This window comes from Alexandromys fortis, unplaced genomic scaffold, assembly GCF_014885135.2.
Source record: "Alexandromys fortis isolate MF-2015 unplaced genomic scaffold, M_Fortis_MF-2015_v1.1 scaffold_199, whole genome shotgun sequence".
In the NCBI taxonomy this organism is placed as follows: Eukaryota; Metazoa; Chordata; class Mammalia; order Rodentia; family Cricetidae; genus Alexandromys; species Alexandromys fortis.
In genome coordinates, this window is record NW_026068074.1 from 1,017,380 (window position 1) to 1,036,162 (window position 18,783).

The 18,783-nt window shown below is 42.3% G+C and overlaps 1 long non-coding RNA gene across 1 annotated transcript; it reads right to left on the reverse strand.

Moving 5' to 3' along the window:
• Positions 1-564: 564 nt before the first annotated feature.
• Positions 565-18,774, reverse strand: LOC126488252 (uncharacterized). The gene is made up of 3 exons (XR_007588626.1): positions 18,533-18,774; positions 14,101-14,236; positions 565-698 (listed from the first exon to the last, which is right to left on the reverse strand). It is a non-coding gene; the product is annotated as an uncharacterized lncRNA (long non-coding RNA).
• Positions 18,775-18,783: the final 9 nt, after the last annotated feature.

The window sequence follows — 18,783 nt, forward strand, 5'->3', positions numbered from 1 at the left end:
AAGTCCACACAGGTTTGGTAAATACAGGTCTCTGGCCTTCCTCCCCATGAAGCGATGATTGGGATGAATAGGCACTGTTTCAGAGCCAGTGATTTTCCGTTTGGCCTCTTCCTTGCCCCTTACAGCTCTCCGAAATTTATGTCAGCTTGCCTTGGTCGCCATGTGAGTGGCACAGACTTAAGGGAGACAGTGACACTTATCCCCTAATGAAGACATGCTTCCCCTTGTGATGTGGACGGTTACGATGTTTGCTATGCTTGGTTGCCGGTGCCTAGCTTTAGGTTGTTTATACACAGAAAGCAACTTTCCCGTTCTCACGTGAAAATAAAGGAGACGGCATATTTCATAACCTTCCATTTCTCAAATCATATCTGGCGTACAGACAAATTCAAAGTCAAAAATCACCAAGTCAAATATTCGCAGACTTTACCATCAAAAGTAGCTGTTAGCGCGGATTGATTCATGCCTTTTAGTCGGAGACATTTCAGTTTTCCTTTCCCTTCCCAGTTTCCCCGACCACAGTTCCGCAATGTTCTTACCAACCTCTAGGTCTCTTCCGTAGTGCTGTGCCCTTCGCTTTGAAATCAGCGTGTAATACAGCCCCTTCGAGAAAACTGCCCTGGGGTGTGCGGTACAGGAGTCCCCCTTATCTGCGGTTTTGCTTTTGGCCATTTCAGTTACCCACAGCAAACAAGGACCTGAAAGGATCAAGTAGAAAATTCTAGTTTTAAGTTGGAAGCCACACGATGCAATCTCACATTGCCCTGCATGAGTCGCCCCTTTGTCCAGCACAGTGTGATGCCCACAAGCTGGTCACTTTGTCCTGGTTATAGGATTGACTGTCACAGCATTCAAGTATCTGCACCCATTTTACTTAGCAATGGATGACCCCAAAGCACAAAGGACAGCATATGATGGTATTTAAAGTCCGGCACTGCGTTGCTTAAGTGTAAAACAGCATTTATGGACTCAGACACTATCTGTGGTCTTGGGCATCCTGGGGTCCTGAAGTGGTTCCCCTAAGAGTAGAAGGCTTACTCTATATTGTCATCCTCACAAAATCTAGCTGTGATTTGTTTCTGGCCTCTTCTCGATGCACGTATATATGGAATCCATGTAAGGCCTGCTCTTCTACAGATTTAGTTACACGCTCTACAAGAGCATGGCTGTCATTTAGATGTTGGGACTTCATGTTCCTAAATCTGCTGCACACTTTCCCCTTCTCTGGTAGAACTGAATGTTTAGCTTTCATTATAGTTCTCATTTATTTAGTAATAGAATCTGGAGATATGACCAAGGATCAGACATCCACTTCTTGATTCTGAAGGTAAGGGGAAGAGAAAGTCAATAGAGACGGCTTTGAGGCGATCTTAGGAAATTCGCCATTTGGCCTTTCACTTCTCTCTCTCTCTGTCCCTCTCCTCTCTCCCTCCCTCCCTCCATCTCTCTCTCCCTCCCTTCTTCCTTCCCCAACTCTCTTTTCTGTCCCGAACATGAAATGATGTGGTTAGAATATGATGGCTACGCTTTGTGACAGACCCTGCAGAAATCCCTACCAGGGAGATGGCAGAGTAGAGATGGAGGCCAGAGTCCCTCATGCCTAGATAGAACCACCATTCCAAGGTAAGTTGCGCTGACTTCTTCTGTGTGCCATTGAGCATCCATCAAAAAAGCAGAATTATTAAGTTTCATGAACAAGCATGTAGGTGTGTGTGCTTGTGTGTGTGTGTGTGTGTGTGTGTGTGTGTGTGTCCTGCTAAATAGACTGGCCTAAAGCCGTGGTGGGAAATGGTCAGTCATATCTGTAACACTGTTTTCTAAGTGTCTGGTGCCAGAAACTGCAGACAGCTGAGAAGGACAAGTGATACAAGGTGGTGGAGAGAGGGCAGAGAGAAGTCTCTATCAAGACCTTCTCTGCAGCACTCATCAAATGCAACTAGTTTGGGACTCAAAGATGCTAAAAGAGGATCCAAGAGCAGCTATTGGCTCGGGTGCTGCCTCACTCCCATGAGGTCAGCACACACGCTGGTGATGCTCGCGCTGGTTATACAGTGGTGGTGACTGCACCGATACCTTCAAACCTCCCGAGTCTCCATGACTCACTCTAACTGAAAGTGCACATCTGGGGTAGGTACGATAATACCCAAAGCCACTATAAATTGAGTGTCATTAAATTGTCTCTTCTCTAAGTTATTTCATTTGAGACTGTGTTTATAATTGGCAACCAAATGAAATTTCTAACAGCTACTAAGTGATGGAGGAAGGTCATTGGTTAAATAAAGAAACTGCCTTGGCCCTGATAGGTTAGAATTTAGATAGGTGGAGTAAACAGAACAGAATGCTGGGAGGAAGAGGAAGTGAGCTCAGATGCCATGCAGCTCTCTCCAGGGCAGATGCGATGCAGCCAGCCACCAGGTCAGACATGCTGAATCTTTCCTGGTAAGCACACCTCATGGTGCTACATAGATTATTAGAAATGGGTTAAGAGGCTGAAACTAATGGGCCAGGCAGTGTTTAAAAGAGTACAATTGTGTGTTGTTATTTCGGGGTATAAGCCAGCCAGGTGGCTGGGAGCTGGGGCGGCAGGAATGCAGCCCGCAGCTCCCAAAAAAACTAAGCACTGGTTTGGGTTGCTCCAGGAGTTGATGGATTTGCTCAGTTTATAGATCACATGGGTACATTTCTTGACTATTGACAGGTAATATGACTACAAATGGAGAAAACACACTGCTATCATTCTGCTAAAAGAACATAGTAATAACATGACCCCTAATGACATACTGCTGTACGCATAGATCGGTGCCGGGTTCAGTTCGTGTTAGAAAAGCTTCTTCTTTCAACAGATGGGAACTCACACAGAGGCCCACAGCTGGGCCATGTACAGACAGTGCAAGACTTTTATATCCTTTTTCTGGTTTGGGGGGGAATATATTTCATTTTATTATTATTAATTCATACCATTCTATCATTATTTTCTTGAAAGTTATCAAAAATTCTTGCTTTACTTATTGTTGGCTTAACAATCTATTTCGATCACGTTCTTTCCCCTTCCCCATTCCCTACCTCCCTAGCTCCCTCCCCACTCAACTTCATGTTCTTTCTCTTCTTCTCTCAAACCCACCCCACCTCCTGGCAATCCAAATCCCCCTCAAAAATTAAAAAAAAAAAAACTTAAAGACAGACAGTTTAAAAAAGAGTACTCAAACAAAACAAATAGCTCACAGAAAGCATGGAGTGTTTCTGTTTTCCTGCTGACCACCTACTCCTGGGCCTGGGGCCTGCTCTGGAGTGTGGTTGATATTACCCAATGTCACTCCATTGGAGAAAACTGGTTTTCCCTCTCCCAGTAGGAATCAAGTACACAGAGCTTCTTAGTTGGGGGTGTGGTCCTTCTTCCCCTTCCCCTTCTGGCTCTCAGTTCTGGGGTTTGGCCTGGTTGGAACCTGGGCAGGTCTTGTGTGTGCTGCCACAGCTTCTGTGAATTCAGATGGGCAGCAGTCCTGCCGTCTCCAGAAGACAGTCTCCTTGGAGTCACCCACCCCTGGGGGCTCTTAGAATCTTTCTCCTCCTCTTCCTCTCAGCTCCCAGAGCCTTAGACGGAGGGGACTGTTAGAGACACCCTATGTGGGGCTGAGAGCTGCCAAGGCTCTTCTGCTCTGCACATTAGTCCTCTCTGCTCAGTGAGGCACTTATCTGTGGACTCGGCAGTATGCCGTTAGGAATCATTTTATTGCTACATTCCTTTGGCAGGATAACAGAAGTAGCTATTCCTCCCTTACAGTCATATGTTACCTATCAATAGCCAAAAAAAAAAAAAAAAATGTACCTCCACTCCTAAAAGACCTGGCTGAGGGAAATACGAGCTCATAGATAAAATTCTGGAATAGTCATTCCAAGATAAAAGAATAGTATCTATCATATGAATGCACTTGTGAGTGGCTTTCAGACATAAAGCACAGAAAACCAGCCTATGGTTCACAACCCCAGAGAACCTAGACAACAAAGGAGGACCCTAAGAGAGACATACATGGATCTAATCTCCATGGGAAGTAGAAAAAGATGAGCTCTCCTGAGTAAATTGGGAGATGGGGTTCATGGGACAGGGTAGAAGGGGAAAGGAGAGGAAGGGAGGGGAGAGGAGAAAAATATATAGCTCAATAAAAAACAATTTTTTTAAAAAAAGAATAGTATCATGATGATATAACTTTGAAGAATGTGATTGCTTTTACGCTTGGCATAATGTGTTGGTTATTGTCAACTTGACATACTATAGTCACCTGGGAAGAGGGAACCACTCAGTGAGCTGCCCCGGCCAGAGGTGGGCATCAGTGATTCCCTTGGAGGAGGCGAAATGGATGTCTATGACCGTTACAAGCACAGGTGATACAGGTTTTTCCCTGGCAGCAAGACAGACATGCTTTCCGGAGCCAAACTGGTAAGTCACTGGGGCAGAGTGACTCGCTTCAGGTTTTAGATTGCTTAGAAAACATGGTTTGAAACTCAGTTGAAGGAGCTGTTGAGTAAGTAACAGAAATTCAATTTAAACAGGAGGAATAACTCCACGACACCTATTGTATAGCACAGTAGTTTATAACAGTTTTATACACTTCACAACAGCCCCCCACACTCAAAAAAAAAACGAAAAAAAAAAAAGATTGTAAGTGTTCTAGCACCAGGCATGTGATGTAATGGGCACCTACCTTAATTTACTGGACTCAGCCAGTTCATCACTATACAGCCATATTTCAAAACGTTGTGTTGCATACTATAAATATACACAACATTTATTTCTCGGTTTAAAAAAAGACAAAGGATTATTAATTATTTGACGCTTTCACAAAAAGAGTACTTTTGTTGTTGTTGAGTTGGGTGTCTCTGAGTTCACACCAACCCCGAAACAGATGGAGCATTTATTCCCATGGCTCCTCGCCGCAGGCTCAGTGCACATGCCATCCAGGGCAATCTTTCAGATTTTCCCAGGACTGCACAACGCCCACCCGTCCAGCGGTCTTGTCCCCACCTCAGTTCTGCCTGTTCCTGAATCCCCTGGCCTCCTGGCTTCTCCAACACCCTGATCCCATCCAGTTTCTACTTTGTTAGTAGACGGGTACCTTATGCCGAGCAGCTAATTGAAAACAACCAAGGAACACAAAATGATCACCTGGTTTGCATGGTCAGCACCTAACCCAAATAATACCGATCCCTAAGGCGGCATTGGCGAACTTTCAGTTGAAGGATGCCTATTTGCCCTTGAACTTGTCAGGCAACAACCTCTAGTAGATAATAAATTTGCAACTGCAGCTCTTACACTGAATAGGTACTTGCTTCCAGTTAAAGTCCTCCACACACGAACAAATCATATTTATCAGCCTATTTGGTTGTTTAACACTCTGGGCTGCATTACCCTTCTGTGGTTTAGACTTTCGATTTTGAGCAGAGAGGCTAAGACAGTAACCAGATACAGTGACACTCCATCTAAGATATAAAGGATGGTACTCGGTGCTTTAGGGAAGTCGTGGGTTCAATTTATAATCTTAAATTATAATTCGATAATTTACATTCTACAATTTTTATTTTATGGATGTCACTCAGAAAGGATGCATAGCCTAAGATTAATCAAACACAATGGTCAGGCTTGGTTCAGGGCAGGGCAGGTCGGCTTGACTCCCTGAGTCCTGACCTATTTTTCCCTCACCATACAATTCACCATTACACATGAAAACTTAAGATTTTCTACTTGAGTTTCATATTTTTTGGCAGTAGGAGTGCGTAGTAGTTGATGTGGGAAAGTGGTTGTCACTGCAAAGAAAATATGATTAACCGGGAGTTATACTGACTCAGATGGGAAAGGATTATATTATATTATATTATATTAACCTCTGCTTTCTACACATTTGAATTTTCTGTAACAGAAGCTTCCATAAAAGCATCGAATAGTTACAGAGAGTCCAGCATTGGCTTAAGGCACTGGGTTCAATCCCCAACACCACAAAAAGGAGCAAGGCAAAAGAACAAAAACAAACGGCCCAGCATATAACCAGGACTCCAAAAGGTTGTGTCTGATCTGGCTACACACACACACACACACACACACACACACACACACAGAGAGAGAGAGAGAGAGAGAGACATAGACAGAGACAGAGACAGAGACAGAAAGAGAGAGACTTACACAGAGAATGAGACTCACAACAGACCCACACATTCATGCAGTCACACAATACACATCCACACACACACATACAGACCCACACAGACACAGACATTCACTGTCACACACAGGCATACGGTTTAGAGCATCTTCTAGCATCAACAATGCAAACGTGGTATTAATCAGTCATGAAGGCACAAACAAGAAGCCTGGAAGTCTCAGTGTTTCTGACACATCACATAAGCAAAGGCTCCCTTCAATGTGTGGACCAAAGCACTCAGCACCGTTCGCTGTCTTGTGCTTTTTTTCATGTAGGCAAACCCAGCCAAAGCAAAGCAGGGATCGCCAGTGGAAAGAACTACAAGTGTTTGCAAGCGCTGAGCGAATTCGGAGAAATCCCGAGGTTTCGGGAGACTTGAATTCTTGTGTGCAGATATAAATAAACAATGTTCTCAAGCTCGGGTTCTGTCAGCACCCCAGCATGCCACACAAATTCATCCGAAGATGAATGAGCGAGTGTTACTTATACCTGATGAGTCCCAAGCCTCCTGAAGGGCACACACTGTGCTTGCTAAGCTTTGCCGAAGCCAGCTCTTGGAACACGAAGCCACCACAAAGTCTGCAGCCAGCTCTGAAATCCGTGTGTGTGCCCAGGCAGCCATGGGGCAAAACAGCCATTCTCCCCTGTTGATCCACACTCCATGTCTTGGCTTGGAGCAGACCAGGAGAACCATGCTTTTCAGTCTTCACTCCCTCTATTTTTTCAATCAAATCAGGCATGCTTATTGTTCAGTATTTATAAAAATTTAATCAAAAGAAAGTTAAACCTGTGTTAATTCTAACAAGTCTTGTAATTCTGAATACATGCTTTTAAGTGTTTTCAGGGAGATAATCTTCACAATTAAGAACTAGGACTACATTGAAAGGAACTTAATTCAAATATAGTCTGTGACTCTTAGCATCTACGGACATCCTTCAGAGGAGTCACAGTGTTTCTGCATGTGGATATGTCATTTATCTAGTCTCTACATATTATCGGACATTTACCAAGAATTATTGTTATGTTCAGGAAATGTTCAGTTCCACATCACCCTCCACAATAGCCACAAATAGCATAAAATATCTTGGGGTAACTCTAACCAAACGAAGAACTTTAAGTCTTTGAAGAAAGAAATTGAAGTAAACACCAGAAAATGGAAAGATCTCCCATGCTCTTGGGTAGGTAGAATTAACATAGTGAAATGGCAATCTTACCAAAAGCAATCTCCAGATTCAATGCAATGCCCATCAAAATTACAGCAAAATTATTCATAAACCTCAAAAGAACAATACCCAACTTCATATGGAAAAGCAAAAAAACCCAAGACAGTCAAAACAATCCTATACAATAAGGAACTTCTGGAGGTATCACAATCCCTGATTCAAACTCTAAACAGAGCTACAGTACTGGAAAAAAAAAAAAGCCTGGTATTTGCATAAAAACAGACAGGAGGACCAATGGAACTGAAATGAAGACCCAGATTTCAATCCACACATCTACAAGTACCTGGTTTTTGACAAAGAAGCAAAAAGTATAAAATGGAAAAAAGAAAGCATATTAAACAAATAGTGCTGGCATAACTGGAAATCAACATGTAGAAGAATGAAAATAGATCCCTATCTATCACCAAGCACAAAACTCAAATCCAAATGGATCAAAGACCTCAACATAAAGTCAACCACACTGAACCTCATAGAAGAGAAAATGGGAAGTACACTTGAGCGCATTGGCACAGGGAACCACTTCCTAAATATAACCCCAGCAGCACTGAGAGAAACAATTACTAAATGGGACCTCCTGAAACTGAAAAAACTTCTGTAAAGCAAAGGACATGGTAAATAAGACAAAACAGCAGCCTACAAAATAGGAAAAGATCTTCACCAACCCCACATTCGACAGAGAATTGATTTCCAAAATATACAAAGAACTCAAGAAATTTGACATCAAAAGAACAAATAATCCAATTTTTAAAAAAATAGGGTACAGACCTAAACAGAGAACTCTCAACAGAGGAATCTAAAATGGCTGAAAGACACTTAAGGAAATGCTCAATATCCTTAGCCATCAGAGAAATTCAAACAAAACAACTCTGATATTCAGTCTTACCTGTCAACATGGCCAAGATCAAGAACACTGATGACAGTTTATGCTGGTGAGGATGTGGGGTAAATGGAACACTTCTCCATTGCTGGTTGGAGTGAAAACTGGTACAGCCGGTTTGGAAATCAGTATGGCGATTTCTCAGAAAATTAGGAAACAACCTTTCTCAAGACCCAGTAACACCACTTTTGGGTATATATCCAAAGGACACGCAATCATACCACAAGGACATGGCCTCAACTATGTTCATAGCAGCATTATTTGTCATAGCCAGAAACTGAAAACAATCTAAATGCCCCTTGACTGAAGAATGAAGATGTTGTACATTTACACAAAGAAGTACTACACAGCAGAAAAAAAAAAATCTTGAAATTTGCAGGCAAATAAATGGATCTAGAAAACACCATATTGAGTGAGGTATCCCAGACCCAGAAAGAAAAATAAAATATGTATTCACTTGTAAGTGGCTTTTAGACATAAAGCAAAGAAAAATCAGCCTCTAATTCACAACCCCAGAGAACCTAGACAACAAAGAGGACCCTAACGGAGACATACATGGATCTACTCTACATGGGGAGTAGAAAAAGATAAGATCTCCTGAGTAAATTGTGAGCATGAGGATCATGGGAGAGGGTAGAAGGGGAGAGGAAAGGAGGGCAGTGAAGAAATATATATTGCCCAATAAAAACTATTTAAAAAACATGAAAAAAGAAATGTTGGGGTTCATCCCTTCAGACTGACTTGTATAAATACCATCTCACAGGTGAGTGTTTCTTTAAGGCCTTACTATAAATGTTTAGAAAAAGGATGCATCGATATAGAGTTTTGGAGACTTTTCATTCAAATTTCCTTCAAGAGATCCCATATGTAATTTTCACCCCCTCCAGCACTCACCAGCCCTCACTCTCACGCCTTTCCATTTCTTCCAGTTCAATAGGTAGATGATGTGTTAGCTTATTTGAATTTATGCCTCTTCTGGTAAAATTGTCAATAATTTTTGCCAGGCATATTGACACAGACCTCTAATCCCAGCCCTCAGAAGGCCGAGGCAGGAGATCAGTGCAAGTTTGAGGCCAACCTAGGTTACATAAAGAGTTCTAGGCCATCTTATGCGTCAAGAAGTCCTGTCTTAATAGCAAAACAATTATTAGCAAAACAATACTCACTTGTATTTGCCAGATTCCCTTGTATTGCAGTCATAGTGAAGCCATTGGATTAGTTTTGACCAGTCAGCTGTGAGAGAAAGGCCATGTACAACCTTTCCTCTGAGATAATGAAGACACGATCAAAAACATTTTTAAAAACAAATATCTTCAAAGACTCACTCTGAATGTTGATTTTACGTTGCATAAAATGGGCCTAATAATACCTATTTCACATAGGCATTGGTGAAAACATCAATAATCCTAATACTGTCTGAACGGGTATGTGGTACAAGAATAAATAAATAATATACTGGTGATGACAAGTTTCACCTCTTTTCCAATTATTCCCTCTCGTGTCTCCAGTAAAAGATGAGATAGTTCATGAATGGAAAGGTAGTTAAACTTCTCAGCAAGTTACAGAACTCTAGACAGGGTTCAGAGCTCATGGTCTCAAATGGAGGTTTGTCCTGTGTGATTCACTGAAGTATTCCACATGCCAGAGAATGTGAGGATTTGGGGTAAGGACTCTGTGGCTGTGCCCAGGGATTTCTATTCCTGCCTGTGGTTCTAACTCCCGGGGCTTCAGGCCAAGGCTTCATGGCAAATCTTCCAAGTCCACCCAGGTCCTTGGGTTTTTTGTTTGCTAAGATTTATTTTTATTAGTTTTAGTTATGTGTATCTATCGTATGTGTTCAGGTGCCTGAGGAGGCCAGAAGAGGGTGTTGGAACTGGAGTTCTAGGTAAAACCAAGAGAGGCACTTGAGTTGGGGCCTGGGGAACTGAAGTCAGGTCCTCAGGAAGAGCATCTCTCCAGTTCTCATTCCTTTGTTTCGAGGCGTCTTTAAAGGGATCATGCCTTTCTCCAGAAAGGAAGAAACTCATCCCCAGTAAAAGCTTCTCAGCCTCCTTAACACTCAACTCCAGTTCCGCTGATGGCTGATGGCTCTCTTGCACTGAGCCCGGGGTTACCTCTTGGTTTTCGCTCACTGGCCTTTCTTCCTTCTCCATAGGTAACTCCCACCCTGTATAAGCCATGAGTCACAGAGTGATGGGCCATTCTCTTACATGTTCTCACCTATCCCAAATTTGCAGAAATCCTTAGAAATTAGAGCCAATGGACACAACCCAGTTTTAGATGCAGATGCAGGCTTCCAGCGAATTGGAGAGAAATGTGCAAATTAAAAGTCCAAATCATTTTAAACATGGGTCCGGCCATCCATATTTCCATGAGTGTTTGAAAAACCTGAAGTGGAAACCCAGATGTTGGCTGAGGGAAGAAGCTGCCATCTCTCGACCCCCACCATCCTCTCTATGTGGAAGGGAGTAGTTTTCAGAGATTTATTTTCCCACTGAAACTTTCCTTAGAAAATGGAAACAATTACAGTGAGTTTTGAATATTATTTTTCCTGCAGTTGCATAAATCACAGAGTGCTAGTCGGTGCTCATTTTCAGTCGCTGTCCCGTGTTCCCATCAGTTCCTGGATTTCAAACCCCCATTCATGAGTGAGATCTTATCTATGGAAAATACTTCTTTATTTTTCTGGGGGAATGCAGATATTAAATAAAGATACTTTCATAAAACTAAATTATCCAATGTAAATAGCTATCGGGTTATATCCTTTGAATAATTTTTGACATTAAAATGATTTGTCTTTTACAAAATGACTACAGTGTTAGATGATAGTTTGATTTACTTTAAACACTCTTACAACATTAGAAGTTGGCAGCTCTATGTTGGTTTCAAATTTATTTTTGAAATGTTTTCTGCTCTAAATAATTCCAAACCCTCTGAGCCACCAACCAGCATGTATCTTCAAATAGTTTTTCAATTAGCAGACCCATTGGCAAGCCCTTCATTTCTGAGAACGCCTGCCTGTCCTGCTGAAAGACAAATTGCAGGGTGTAATGATCTTAGGTCATAACTCCCCCCACCCCTCAAAACTCCAGGGAGTCGTTTGGCATGGAACTATTGGAGAGGAAATGTCTGAGGTCAACCCAAAGTTTTATTCTCTTACAAATTTCTACCTAATACTAGATTGCCCCACCCCCTGCATTTACATCTCTCCCTTTCTGAAGGTATAGTTCACATCCCTTCCACGCGCAAGCGACTGAGAAAATTTCTAGCATCTCTCAAGTTCAGGTTGTGTCAACCCTTCACTACCCACAGGATCCTTTGTGCAGAACTGCAGGCTGGTGTGTGTCTCCCCAGTAGACATGGTCCATTTCTAATGCAATCTTAATTGGAAACAGGGTCTTGCAGATATAATCAAATTGAAGTTGTTACGAAGGAGTCTAAATCAATATGGCAGGTGCTTTTACAAGAAGTGAACTTTAAAGCTGGGCATGGTGGTGCAGGCCTGTAATTCCCAGCACTTGGGAGACGGAGGCAGAAGGACTGAAGCCCAGAGCAGCCTGAGCTACACAATGATCTCTGTGTACTAGTCATTTTCATGTGGCTATGAAGAAACACAATGACCAAACTAAAGAGAGAGTTTATTTTAGTTTATGGTTCTGGAAGGATTAAGTCTGTCATGGCAAAGAAGGCATGGCAAGGAATCCAGCTCATGGCATGTTCATCTACAGGCAGGAAGCAGAAAAAGAGAACAAGCAAGAAAGTGGGTGCCTGCTTCCCCTGATGCTTCTTCCAGCAAGGCTCTGTATCCCAGTGGGTGCAGGGCCTCCCAAACAGTGCCTCAAACTGGGGACCAAGTGCTCAGGTACATGAGCCTAAGAGGGATATTTCTCATCCAAATCACTATACTGTTTGAAAAAAAATGTAAAAGAACAAAAAGGGGGTTAAAATTAGACAGACATGGAGACTATCATATGAAGACACACAGGAGAAAGATGATCACATTTAGGAGGGGTCTGAGGCTGGAATTGTTGCTTCATGCCAAGGAATGCCTGGGGACTTCTAGAAGACTGAAATGAAAATGAAGGCTACTCTCCCAGAAGCAATGAAAGGGCATAGTCCCACTGGCATTTCTCACTTCCATAGTGGGGAGACAACACATATCTGCTGCTTTAGGCCACCCAGTCTACGGTGCTTATGGAAGCATATAGATGCCTTATGAAACCAAGGAAGATTTCCAAAACATGCTCAGCCTGTTACTTTATGAAATGTAGTTAACCTAAATTTATGGTTAGTGAGATTAAGTGTCATTAAATGGAATAGGATGTATAAATGTGGCGAACTCTATCGAATAAAAATGAGCCATTTTGGCTGGGCAGTGTGATGTGGGATGCCCTTCTGTATATATGTTGTTTTATTGGTTAATGTATTAAAACCGTTTCAGCCAATGGCTTAGCAGAGTAAAGCCAGGCAGGTAATTTGAACAGAGATATACAGAGAGAGTAGGCAAAGTCATGTAGCTGCCAAAGGAGGCAGACACCATGTAACTGTCCAAGAAACAAGAGGTAACAAACCATGAGCCTTGTGGTAAAATATAAAATAATAGAAATGGGTTAATTTAAGATGGAAGAGCTAGCTAGGAATATGTCTGAGACATTGGCCAAACAGTGTTCTAATTAATATAGTTTCTGTGTGATTATTTGGGTCTGGGCGGCCAGGAAATGAACGAGAAGTCTCTATTTACAGAAGTGGTGGCGCACGCCTTACTTGGGAGGCAGAGGTAGGCAAATCTCTGGGAGGTCAAGGCCAGCCTGGTTTAGAGTGAGTTCCATGAGAGTCACAGCTACACAGAGACTCTGTCTCAAAAGACAAATAAAAACAAAACAAAACAAAAGTCACTTTTTTATCTCCCCCCTCATCAACACTACCAGCATCAGCACACTGCATCCAGGCACATTTTCTGTACTGTGGAGGCTTGAATGACCATGTTATTTGAGGAACATGAAAAGTTTTGAAAGTTTGAAACAGAAAAGCCACTGGACACTTTAAGCAGAGCTTAATAAGCCACTCCAGTGGGAGACGGGAAGACAGTTGTACAGAGTTACATGAATAGTGGATGCCCAACTCATGAGGTTTCAGAGAGGAGGGAGGACTCTATTGGCAATTGGGATAGAGGTCCATTTATGTGATTTTTTTTCTTCTTCTTTTTTGTTGTTGTTGTTGTTTTTTGTTTGTTTGTTTTTTCAAGACAGGGTTTCTCTGTAGCTTTGGAGTCTGTCCTGGAACTAGCTCTTGTAGACCAGGCTGGCCTTGAACTCACAGAGACCCATCTGCCTCTGCCTTGCAAGTGCTGTGGTTAAAGGTGTAAGCCACCTCATGTGATTCTTTGACAAAGTATCTGGCTGCCTTCTGTCATTCTAAGAACTTGACTGAGGCTAAATTTAAAGGTAACGGACTTTTTTCTTTGGCAGAGATTTCAAGACAGTTTTATGTTGTGTACTGGTAAAGAGTCTGTAATTAGTAAAATTAGCTTCATTAAAGAGATACCTTTTGGGTTGCATCAGAAAGATAGGAAAGCTGTGTTCAGGGCAAGACCTAACACACCTAGGCCTCCAACTTGTGTAAGTGAGCCTAAGGAGTTTCCTGCTCCTACGAAACAATGGCACGCAGAAGTAAGCTGCTCATGTATACGAATACTTGGTCCCCAGTTAGTGGTGTTGTTTGGGGAAGTTATAAAAACTTTAAGAGGTTGAGCCTTGCTGGAAGAAATGTCACTGGCCATAGAGCCATTTTTGAAGGCTTATAGTCTCACCACTGTTCTTGCTCTCTCATTCTTCCTTTGCTTCCTCGGTCCAGTTGAGATGAGCACTCAACATCCTGCTCGCGCTGCCAAGCCTTCTCCACCACGATGCCTCTATCCCTGTGGATCCATTTCTCTCCATTTGCACCTTTAGCCCAAAGCAAACAAAATTTATTTTATTTTTTTAATTTAGTGTGTGTGTTCCTTAGGTTGCTTTTGATAATGGTGATTTATCGCAACAACAGAAAAGTAACTATACAAGGACTTTTATTTTCATATAAAGTTTATATGACCTTAAGAAAATTTACAATAATTTTTAAAGCTTAATTGTCAGGTCTACAACCAAAGCTTTGAAGAGGTCTTAGGTAGAAACCCGCATTCTTGCAAAGGTCCAAATATGGACTAAGATTCACAATATAAAGTAATTTAAGTTGTAGAACTGGAATTAGTATCCTGTTCTATACATATACAAAACTGGGCCAATGAAAATTGAACCTAAGTCAGCAAATGTAAAATCTAGCAAATGTTTAAGGTGGGACTTCAATAACTTCACTGGCTTGACAAAATTAAAAAATTCTAGAGTAGAATACTAGCTAACAGAGACTGCAATGCATAAAATATAGGTGTCTTGGTATTAGACAGACTTAAATTCTAAGTGTTGGCACCTTTTAGAGTGTGAATTTGGGAAAATGGATAGTACCTGAAATACCAATGAATGTATCAGAGTTCTTGAGAAAAAGGAACAAGACTGACATGAACAGGTGTGATGTAACAGCACAGTCGTGCTAAAGGGTGCTAAAAGATGCTGTTTTGCAAAATGCAATGCATTGCCATAACAAATAGTCTTCAGGTATGGTGAGCTGGCTCAGCTGGTACAATGTTTGTCCTGTAAGCCTAACAGTCTGAATTCAACTCCTGGAATGAACCCATGGTAGGAGAGGACCAACTCCTGAATGTTGTCTTCTGACCTTCACACAAATGCCATGGCACACATGAACACACACACACCAAATCAAAAAATTAAAACAAATTTTGTTTGCTGTTGGGCTGACTGTGCAAATGCAGAGAACAAGAGGCTCACTGATGAGAAGGAGTACCTGGTTCCAGAAAAGATATAAGGAGGTCCACATATTCCTAGTTGTTTATTAAAGATTACTGTCCTGAAGGCACTTACCTGGGATTCTGCTTGCTGCGCACATCTCCTTGTATTTTGAACTTGTATAATATTTAATACTGACAGTTCACTTACAAGAATACAGAACCATTTCTTTAGAATTCCCCACAGCTAAAAATCTTAAGTCCTTAGTGATGATTCTTAAGGTTATGGGTTTCTCAAACATAGAACTTGCTTCCTATGCTTAGAATGCTTCACTGTCTACTTCGCTAGGCTACAGCATGCTGAGAAGGACCAAACAAGGAGAGGAATGCATTCCAGATGTGGTGAACCAGATGTTTACTACTATCAAAGGAGATGGGTCTACAAGAAACACCAAGAAACACAACAGAAAACAAATCTGTATAAAATGGCCTTTTATTTTTAGTGTTACTTAAGGCGTCAAAGATTTATTTTATATGAGAAACAGCTAGCACCACAACCTTGTGGTGTGCACCTGCAATCGGATCTCTCAGGAGGCTCAGGCAGGAGAAGCACCTGTTTAAAGTCAGCGTTGGGCTACATACTGAGACTGTGTCTAGAAAAAAAAAAAAACTCAAAAAAACAAAGTCACTCTATTTGAATTTGTCTTATTTTTCACTAAGCATGCATCCTTTTTTGGAGAGCTGCCACAGTCCCAGTTGTCTCTGTCTCATGTCTCTTCAGCAAGCTCTAACGCACGATGTTCGACCCCCTAGGCCATTCACTGAATACATCAACCAGGATGCAAGAATCTGAAGTTTATTTGTTCTTCAGGCTTGTTACCGCAGAGCTTCAGGATGGCTGCCTTGGCTTTAGAAATTTTCAATCTCAGCCCTGCTTCCTGAGAATAAAAGAAGCAAGGGGGAAAGAACACCTCCCTTTACATGTTTGGTTCAACAGCAACCAAATTGTTCTTCAAAACTTCATTAGCAGGCTTCTCTTTTTCCATGCTACTATTGGAAACGCTAGAAAACCGAATGACAGTTAACGACGAATAAAATTACGCGGCCTTAGAGCAATCATGATTCCTCTTTGGTAATGGGAATTTTGCTTCCCTCATTACAGTCAGGGTCAGTTTGTTACAAAGATGTTGGGAAAAATTTATTTATTTATTCCTGCCAACCCACCCATTTTAAATAACTGTCATTTTCATGTCTAGTACCCTAAAACTCATGTGTGGTCTTGAGATCTGGAAAGTTATGAAGGAAAAGGTGTTGGCAGACTCCAACCGAGGTGTCCGTCTGGAATGATCTCAGAGGATGAGCCTACCCTGATGTGATCAATCACCTTGGAGGAACAAAGAGGAACTCTGAGGAGCTGAGTTGGGTGGTCAAGTTCATGGGAGGCTGTAAATTCCATCAGTCATCTACAAAGCTACCATTCCTAGAGCTGGGGATAGGTCAATCCCATTACGGCAGGGGTCCAGCATAGCTCTCCCTGTGAGGGTTAAGATGCAGCGAGAGGCACAGGGAGAAGGGACTAGTTTCTCTTCCTCCTTGCTTCCTTCGCATCTGCCTGTACTTCCTGGAAGCACCTCCTCAGGATGTTACTCCCTAGCAGTAGCTGAGTGCTTTTGCAGCTTTTTTTTTTTTAAATATTCAAAGAATCAGCATGGGGCTGGAGGTAGAACTTAGGGGTGCTTGCCTTGGTTAAACCCTTAGTACCAGAACAAAGGAACCACTCCCTTTCGTGTCCACTAATAGATTTGCTCTTTACTTATCCCTATTGTGAGTCTCCTTTGCAGAGGGGAGACACACTTCCGCCAGGGGATACCAAGCAGAGGCTGGGAACACATTATTAGTGAGAAGCTAGCGCGTTGAGCAATGAACACTGAGGAAGTTGGAGAGTCTTTAGTATATTTCTATGAAAATAATGCCCATTATCCTCATCAAAGATTTACATCCGACAAATTAGTGCCAACTGTCTACACCACGGTTTTAAGCATATTCAGAGTTGTAAAACTACCACCCCAATCGATTTAGGGATATTTTGATCTTCCCTCTAGTCAAATGAGCCCTGCACCCATTAATAATCACTCTTTTCTCCCTACCCTGTCTACTAGCACTAGGCAAATAGTTACCTACTCTCTCTCTTTAGCGATTTAAACATTCTGGCCTTTTCATATACATTGATACTATCCAGTAAGTGGTCTTTTGTATTGACTTCTCTAACTTAGTATTATTTTCATGGACATAGTAGATAGTTGTTCTTTACTTTCATCCTTATGGCAATCAGGGCCACAATGTGGATACACTGCAGCATGTGTATAATCCGTTGATGAGCACTTAGCTTCTATCCACTTTCGAATATTGTGATATTAGGAGTGAACCAATGCTGTCATTGTCTTGGGCATACACCCGGGAAAGGCACAGCGGGGTCATGAGGTAGCGCTGTGATGAACTTATTGAAGAACACTTCAACTGTTTCCCAGAGTGGCTACGATAGTTTGTATTGCCATAAGCAATGTATCAGGATTCGTATTTCTCCAAAAACTTAGCAGTTCCTGCCATTGCTTGATTTTGTGTATCGCCATCTTAGGGAGGATGCAGTCCTACCACCCTTTGGTTTTATAAAATGAATATATATATGAACATTGAATCAATCTCTCTAGCCATCGGGTTCTATATCCTATAACCATCCAACTAGGTATCTGAGGCCTGGTTTGTAAAAGGCTTAGCAATTTATGATGGTAAAAAGGCAGACCCTTCAATGTCGTTGAAGGGCACCAGTTCAGGAACAGTTAATTGGTCTACTTAGCCAAGATGGATGCAGAGCAGAAGGCCTAATTCATCTAAGAATAAGCAAATGTTGTTGGTATGAATGTAACTCCAAATTGCGCATTTGATTTGTGTATTTAAGGCTTGGACTTCATGATATTTCACGGAACAGGGCATGTTCAAAATGCTTGCAAAACAGTGGTTGAACGAAGTTGTTATTGACTTTTCAGTTCCTCTCCAGGGATCCACTCTCTTGTTCTTGAGTTTAACATTAATTTGATGGGGACACCGTGATGAACTGTGATTGGCCACGCAGAATCAATCCCATTCTCTGCTGTCTTTCTTCTAACCTGGAAAAATCGCAGTTCCTTCCGCTGAGCAGCAAGCTGGCTCTTCAAAGCCTTTCTTCAGAATGCTCGCCTCAGAAATGCTAACCTCATTCCGTGGCGCTTTCTTCCTAACCCCTTTAAGACACTCACAAGGAGCACTTCTCCCCCGCAGAGGTACAGTAAGAGCTCCCGCACAATTGGCGGTGAGTCTCCTACCTCAGTGCCCCTTGCCTAGCACCGGAGGTGAACCACAGGACTCTCACCTCATCGCTTCCGCTCTTCTGCTTAAGGAGATCCTTCTTTCCTCGTTCTTTTACTTAACCAAACCCCGACACGAGAAGCCGGAGGCTGTGTAACAGCAGCCTGGAGGACAATTCAGGAGGCTTCAACTCTCAAGCCCAGCCGGGACCGACTCCGCAACCCTAACCCCGCCACTACTCGCTCTTCTGTCCGAGCGCTCGGGCAGTTCGGGCACCCCGGAGCGTCGCCTCCACCCAGTCTCGACCTGAGCAGC